Genomic DNA, 8,822 nt, shown 5'->3' with positions numbered 1-8,822 from the left:
CTGTAAGACCTCAAGTAAGGCATGTTCAAATTTATAAGACCTTACAAAAGGCATAATCCCGATCTTAAAGTCAAGGATATATATTTGAACTTGTAAGACCCCTAAAAAGGCATACCCTCGATATAGACGTCGAGGCTACCTCACTCGGGGACTAAAAGGCTACGGCCAAACACAATGACTACGGTCACAAGGCTCCGGCCAAACTAACGCGACTCGAGGACGCCCGATCGTCGCCATAAAATCATAGGCCTTCAATTACGTCGAAAATACTTCAAAAAGAATCGGTTAATCAGGATACCCTCGGCATAAGCAAAAGAGCTTCGATCATGTCAGCTCCAAACAATGAAAAGGCTTCGGAACAATTCAGCCATCGAGCGAAACCTCCCGAGGTGCTAATTTATCATTACATAACGGCTCACAATCGAGGTTCTTATCGAACCGTCGAAGAGTCGGACGAACACAAAAACTTCAAAAAGTCTTTAGCGAGGGAAAAATAAAGTCATATTAAAGGTCGCACCGACCCAATGCGTAAGAGCCTAAGCGCCAGCCTATGTTAGAGGTCATACCGACCTAACAAGTAAGAGCCTAAGCGCCAGCCTATATTAGAGGTTGTATCATCCCAACGCGTAAGAGCTTAATGGCTGGCTCAAATAGCCTCAGGGCCGATTTTTAGACCTAAAGGTCGATGAACTCAAGTCGAAACTTGACTTGGGGACTAAGCCCCGAGCGGTCAACTTTTGACCGTTACAAATCGCTCAGCAGTAGCAAGAACCTAAGGATTTAATTTAAGGTCCAAAATTTCGGACCAATTGTCAACAAGCGTCACAGTTTATTCCTAAAAACAAAGGAAAAAACGAGAAATGATGATAAACGAAAGGCTTTTTACATATATATTGAAGGTTTACAATGGTGCATTTACAAGGCCCACGCCTAAAGCCCTTAAAAGGGAGAGAGCAAATAAAACCCTAATCTACCATCGGGGTTGTGCCTTCGATGGCTCCCTCGGAGGTTGTTCCTTCAACAGCTTCGGTCGTAGCCCCCAGGTCTTCAACGGCCTCTTCCCCTTCGGGGATTTCGCCTTCATCTTCATCATCTTCCTAGCCACTGCTCGACTCACCTTCAGAAGTAAGCATGGCCGCAACCTCCTCTTCTAGGGTCTTCACCCTCTCGATCTCGGTAGACAAATCGATGCCCCCTGCATGTATATCCTCGAGAGCCTGCCTCCGAGATTCTAACCGAGCATGCTCCATGGCTAGGTTCAATTGCAGCTTGGCCTCCTCAGACACCTTCCTAGCCTGGGCATTTGTAGAAATAGCATTCTCTTTGTATGAGTATACGAGCGCCTCGGCTTCATCCCTGACCCTAGATAGCGCAAAAACCAGCTCAGTGTGAAGATCTTTATACTTACTACTCTCCACCATCGCATCATAAAGTTTATGTCTGACTAAGACCGCCTTCCCCTAAAGGGTATCTCTCTCAGAGGCTATCTCACTCACGTGCCGTTTGAGTTCGAGAATTTCAGAGTCTCTGGCTCGGAGCTCCTCCCTCATTAGGACATCTTTCTTCTCAAGCTGTAAAGATCAGCCCAAAGGTGTTAAAATACTAAAGTCGGGTAAGTATGTAGACAAAAACAAACGGAGACTATATAACCTGCTTTGTGAAATGAGTTCTCTCTCGGGACGTCGCCTCCAAACAATCCCGAAGGCCACATAATTTCTCCTCTTTCTTGGTAAAAAAAGCACTAAGCTCATCGGCTTCTGAGGTGAGCTTCCTGCGCTCACCCTCGTAGCGATCCAACTCGGCTTGAAACCTGGCAAAGGTATGATTATAAAGCACCTTGGCCTGGAACCATGAAAGAAACTAAGATAGAAAGACGAAGATCAGGACGCCGAGTAGAATTTACAAAAAAATACTTGATCATAGAGCCTATCGATCTCACTGAAAATAAGTGACGCGTCGAGCTCAAGGTTTTCCTTGAGCTGGGCAAAAAGCCTTCCAAACGCGTCTTTACCTACGACGGGAACCCCCACATCGGAAGATTTTTTATTTTGGACATCCTGAATCTCCCTCGGAGGTAAAGTCGGTCCTAGAAGGGAATTGATTACTTCAATAACACCGACTGGATCAATCGGGGACGTCTCTTGTTTCTGGAGAACTTCAGAACTAGGCTCCTCCGGACCTCCTACCGAATGCACCTCAGCTCGAGGAATATTTTGGCCGTCAACCGGCTCAGGGACATTACTCGATACACCCTCGAAGGCCTCTTCAGCCCAAGGTAGGACAATAACAACATCAAGTTCCGATTTAGAAGCCACCGGCTCAGTAATATGTGGGATGGTCAGGTTTTCTCCTCCCTTAGGTGCTACCAAGGAATCATCTTTCTCCTCACCTTCAGCTCAGGGACTCCCCGATACTTCTAGAGTTAAAGCTGTTGAATCAGCCTTAGGTTCTTCCGCTTTGGCCTTCTTGGATTTCGAAGGCTCGATCAATGATTTCCTTCGTTTTTTCTTCTCTTTGTCAGGTTTCGGGGTATCCACTTTCCCAGGCAGTGCTTCTCTCATCAAGGAGGCCTCTCCCAGACCAGCGCAAATACAAAATATAAACACAGGGAATGAGGGCGCAATCAGTGATAGTTCTTCTGACATATTCAATTACAACAGAAGTGAGGGCTCACCGTGGTTCTTGGCCTCCCATTGAGCCTTAGATAGGTCATGCCACATGCGTTCAACATATGGGCAAGTCAAATCTAGCCAGCTAACTCGGCCCGAGATGTCCTTAATAGCGCTAGGGTACACTGCGGCAGCTGCATCAGTGGAGGAAGTCAATTCATCGAGAAATTGATCCAAAGGGAAAAGAAAATACTTAATTAGCGTATTCACTTATGTTTCGTGTTCCACCTTTCGGGGAATGACATCTTCTCCACTGGAATCAGGTCTGAGGTCATAAGTCGGACAAAACGGCTCATCCACCCTCTATCCATAACCTCGTTAGTGCAAGCAAGAAAGGCTTTTGAGGCCTGACATTTGAGCTTAATCAGGCCCCCCATGGAAGATTCGGGGATTGTACGTTCTGATCAGGTGGTCGAGGGTAAAGGGCATCCCCTTAATCATGTTCACAAAATATCTGATCATGTAAATAATACGCCAGAACAACGGATGAATTTGGCCGAGAGTCACTCGATATCGTTCGCAGAAGTCGAGGATCACGGGGTCTATTGAAGGCGAGGATGGCTCCACCGAGCCAAGAGTAAATGGATAGGTATACACACTAAGGAAGCTGGCCTTGTATGTCATTATGTCCTCTCCCCGAGAAGAAATCTCCACCAGTACCGCGTCCCTCCAGCGGCAGTCAGTCTTCACCTTTTTGTCGTCTTCTACTAAACTAATATATCGGGACATGGGTTCACATCGTCCCAGCCTCAAAGAAGGATTGTCGACCTTGAAATCGGAGGTCGTTTCGCAGGGTCCTAGGATGCATTCCTCAAGATGAGGGGTACTGTTACCTTGCCCTTAGACGAGCATGAAGAAGAGGAAGGCACATCTTCCTGAGGGACAGAGGTGGAAGTCTTCGCCATTTTTGTTAAAAGATTTTAGAGGAGAGAAGAAATTGTAATCAGAGAAAGAACATAAGAGAGAAGTAAGAAGAACTCTTTTGAAGGCTTGATGATATAGTGGAGAATAAGGAGCGAAGGAAGAAGTATTTATAAAGGCCAATCATGTACATTGGAGCAGGCCAAAAGATAGCCAACTGATGTAATCAATTCAAAGGCTTTTCAAGGGTTGTATGGATGCGACCTTGAATCACCCTTTTGGTCACATCAATCGCTTGATATAGCGTAACTGACGTCATGATGGAAGTATCGAAGAGGCAAGAATTCAAGACCTTTTCTTATCATTTTCACTCTAAGAAATGCGGGAACTATCTTTATACGGCTAAAATCGGAGAATCCAATTTTATGATCATTATGACATTCCATAACCCGTCTCCAGAAGGCTCGAGGCACAACTCGAGGTTCGACCCCGAGTGTTCTCTATGCTCGATCTCGGGGCAACGTAAATCGGTAGCTATCATGGACAAGCGGGAAATTCCCAAGGCACGTGGTCAAAGCTGACAACGCCTTCAAGAATAGTACAAGTCTGTACCGGACCATTAAGTAGTTGTACAGCTACGTATCTTTGTAATAATTATATATGTACCATGTTAGGATTCCCCCTCCTATATAAAGGGGACCCTTATCATTTCTTGCACATATAATATTCAAAACAAGAACAAGAACATTCTCTGCTCTCTAACTTAAACATTCTCCATTGTCTTTCCTTTGATTTATTGCTTACATTTATTGTGTTTCATTGATTGTTCCTCATTTATTATTTATCATTGATCATAAAGAGCCATTATTGAGGCCCTTGGAACTATTAGTCCTTCATCAATCATCCCCATTCAAGCTCATTAGCTCAACCTCGAGGCCCAACTTAGGCCAGTCCGAGACTCCGATTCGCAGCCGTTCGGTTCGAATAACAACACTGCCTCTTACTCTTACTTTACTTTCGTATCTCACACTTAGCATCTATTACCTAACAACTAGTATTAAAATAAATTACATATTTTTAGAACCACAAAATCAAATATAATTGTAAATTACCATTTTCAAGGTAAACATATAAAATTACCAATTACGTACATTTTTAAGATGAGAAGGGGCAGAGCTACCAGGCCAGACGAAATTCTGGTTGAACTGTGGAGGTGTGTGGGTAGAGCAGGCTTGGAATGGCTTACTGCATTGTTTAGTGTTATATTCAAGACTAATAGAATACTCGAAGAGTGGAGGTGGAGTACAATGGTACCGCTGTATAAGAACAAAGGTGATGTCCAGAGCTGTAACAACTATAGGGGCATCAAATTATTAAGTCATACCATAAAAGTTTGGGAGAGAGTGGTAGAAATGAGAGTGCGAAGGATGGTGTCTATTTCAGACAACCAGTTCGGGTTCATGCCGGGATGATCTACCACAGAAGCTATACACCTTATTAGGAGGATGGTGGAACAGTACAGAGATAAGAAGAAGGATCTCCACATGGTGTTTATTGATCTGGAGAAAGCGTACGATAAGGTTCCTAGGAAGGTCTTATGGAGCTGCTTAGAGGATAAAGGGGTCCCGAGTAACTATTAGGGTGATTAAAGACATGTATGATGGAGCTAAGACTCGGCTTAGGACAGTAGGAGGCGACTCTGAACACTTTTCAGTTATTACGGGGTTGCACCAAGGGTCTGCGCTCAGCCCATTCCTATTTGCCCTGGTGATGGATGCACTGACTCATCATATTCAAGGGGAGGTTCCATGGTGCATGCTATTTGCTGATGACATTATTCTAATTGACGAGACAAGAGGCGGCGTCAACGAGAGGCTAGAGATTTGGAGACATGCTCTTGAGTCTAAAGGTTTCAAGTTGAGTAGGACGAAGACGGAATACCTCGAGTGCAAATTTGGAGTTGAGTCGACGGAAGCGAGAGTTGAAGTGAGGCTTGACTCTCAAGTCATTCCCAAGAGAGGTAGTTTCAAGTACCTTGGATCGGTTATTCAGGGGATCGTGGAGATTGACGAGGATGTCACACACCGTATAGGGGTGGGGTGGATGAAATGGAGGTTAGCGTCGGGAGTTTTGTGTGACAAGAAAGTGCCACCGTTACTAAAAGGTAAGTTTTATAGAGCAGTGGTTAGGCCTGCCATGTTGTATGGAACTGAATGTTGGCCGGTAAAGAACTCACACACCCAGAAGATGAAAGTAGCAGAGATGAGGATGTTGAGGTGGATGTGCGGGCATACAAGGATAGATAAGATTAGGAATGAAGATATTCAAGAGAAGGTGGGTGTGGCCCCCATGGAGGACAAGATGCGGGAAGTAAGACTCAGATGGTTCGGGCACATTCAGAGGAAGAGCACTGATGCACCGGTGAGGAGGTGTGAGCGACTGGCTGTAGTGGGCACGCGGAGAGGTAGAGGAAGACCTAAGAAGTATTGGGGAGAGGTGATCAGACAGGACATGGCGCGACTTAGGATTACTGAGGACATGGCCCTTGATAGGGAATTATGGAGGTCGAGCATTAAGGTTGTAGGTTAGGGGAGAGTGTGAATATTTCTACAGCACAATAGAGGGAGACTATCCAGTTAGGAGTTAGACTAGGAATGTCATTGGTCGTCTATTGATGCAGGGCTTTACCTTCTAGTTGTACTATACCAGCCATTTATTTCGTATTTCGTATTTCGTATTTCATATCCTGTATTTCATATTTCATATCTCTTATATATTGTTGTTATTTTTATTACGCATTTTTATGGTACTAATATATCATCTCCTATTGCTTTTTTGAGTCGAGGGTCTCCTGGAAACAACCTCCCTACCCTTCGGGGTAGGGGTAAGGTCTGCGTACATATTACCCTTCCCAGACCCCACTTGTGGGATTATACTGGGTCGTTGTTGTTGTTGTTGTTGTACATTTTTAGGATTTAAGGATAATCAATCAATTCCTACAATCACTGTAACGTACAAATCTCACTCCCCCATGTTTCTCTCTCCACATCTCACCCACTCCCCCACGTTTCTTGTACAAGAGAGCAGCAATTCCACCACTGACAACCATTAAAAAGCTTTGAAGCTTTGAATTCGAATTTGGGTTTTCAAAAAAAATTATTTGTTTGAATTGGGTGTTGTTGCAAAGAATTGGGGTTCTCTCTACGTCCCTCTCTATCTCTCAATCCCTAATTTCAGTAATGTAAAGCTAAGGAAAAGATAGCAGCAATTCCACCATTGACGGCCATTAAAAAGCTTTGAAGCTTTGAATTCGAATTTGGGTTTTTAAAAACTATTATTTGTTTGGATTGAGTGTTGTTGCAAACAATTGGGAATATAGTTTGGAGTTTATATCTCAATTTTGAGGGTGTTTTGGTGAAGATTAGACTTGATTTTGGCTGAATTTCATATTGAAACTCGAAGAAGAAGAAGAAGAAGAAGACATGACATACATTATGCTGCAGAAATTGTAGTAAAATTGTAGAAAAATTGTTGTTTATTTATATTTTTTATTTAATTATTGTATGAAAGTTGAACAATATTGTATAAAACTTATATTTAAGTTGTATGATATTGTAGTTGTATATAACTGAGTAGAAATAATGTATGAAAATTGTAGATAAGTTGTATATAAGTTGTATAATATATAATTAGTTATATGAAATTTACTTTTACTATATATATAAATCAGATACAAAATATACAAAAGATATTGTATAAAATTTGTATAAAAATTATTTTTAAGTGGTATGATATTGTAGTTGTATATAACTTGATATAAATAATGTATGAAAGTTGTAGATAAATTGTCTCTAAATAGAACGTTTCTCAGCTCTTCACGAAAAAAGAAAGAATATAAATAAAGTAGTACATATTATTACTAGGATCTTGCAGTCATAACGTTAAGTAAAAATATTTTTAATTTCATCCAATTTTTTTTCTTTTTCGGTTCACATAGAGAATTTGATTAGTGTCTTTTTGCAAAATATAATAAGTGAAACAATAGATACAGCTATACAGCTTAGCTGTGCACTCCAGTAGGACCTAATTCAAGCTCAAACAATTATGAATTGCCTATTGCAAGACACAGTATTGAGAAAGCCCAACTTTGTCTCGGCAAGGAAGCAACTTTAGCCATGGAGTGAGGTTCTCTGTGCAAACAGCCTCACAGGGCAATGTGGAGAGGAGGGGAGAGAGGAGAGAAAGAAGGAAATTGTGTAACTAAATCCCTTAATTGAAGCCACAAATAATGGATTGAGAGCCTTTTAAGGTGGATTGTATATATTTGGTAAACAAAACTTGTTTATGCCATGTAATTAGCTAAACATAAATATTAAGGGTAATAAAGTTTCAAATAGTGTATAAGTATGAAAAAATCAGTTAATGAATTTCTCCGAAGTTCTAACTTTTGAATACGAATATTTAGTGAATAAATAAAGTACTTTGACGAGCTGCGAATTAATGAAGGGTAGAAAATTAAATTCTTTCTTGATGTGGCCCAATTGCAACAGCAAAGATGTTGTGTGACCAAACTACAAATTCAGAAAATAAAAATTACAAATTTATTGCACGTTTGGACATAAGAATTTTTTTCCTTTTTTGGGATTTTTTTTTTACTTTTTTTTAAAATTAGTGTTTGTTCACAAAATTTTCAATTTTCACTTGAAGATGCATTTTGGAATTTATCAAAAATTTAAAAAACTCCAAAAAGCTATTTTTTAAAATTTTCACTGAGATCACTCACAAAACTTAAAAAACAATCCAAAATTATATTCATGTCCAAACACAACTCTAATTTTCAAATACCATTTTCAGTTAAAATTTTTTTTCATTTTTTTTTTTGAAATTTTACAATTCTTATGTCCAAACGCCCGCTTAGACTCTCTCACTCCTATTTTATACTCCATGACGTGTTTGACTAAACAAAGATTAAAGTAACCTAATAACTTTCATATATTATAGCCAATTTGGCTGAGGTTTTTTTTTAGTGACACTAGGTAGAACTCTAAAGGGTTGTTATTTAGGAATTAGTCGGTGCGTCCTTAATTTTAATTTTTCGGTTTAATTCTTCAGGATGAATTGTCCTGAAGTTAAGATTTGTAATTTAAAATTTTAGGACAAAATAAATACTGACTAATATCTAAAAAGCATCTCTGAGAATGGCTATCTGTGCACCAGAGGCGGCTCAAGCACATACGGGACCTAAAGCCAAAATTTAATATGAGGCATAAATTTTTAAAAGAAAGTTATAAG

The sequence above is a fragment of the Nicotiana tabacum genome, chromosome 11, assembly GCF_000715075.1.
Source record: "Nicotiana tabacum cultivar K326 chromosome 11, ASM71507v2, whole genome shotgun sequence".
NCBI lineage: Eukaryota > Viridiplantae > Streptophyta > Magnoliopsida > Solanales > Solanaceae > Nicotiana > Nicotiana tabacum.
The sequence above is the reverse complement of the archived record's forward strand: the minus strand, read 5'-3'. Positions refer to the sequence as shown.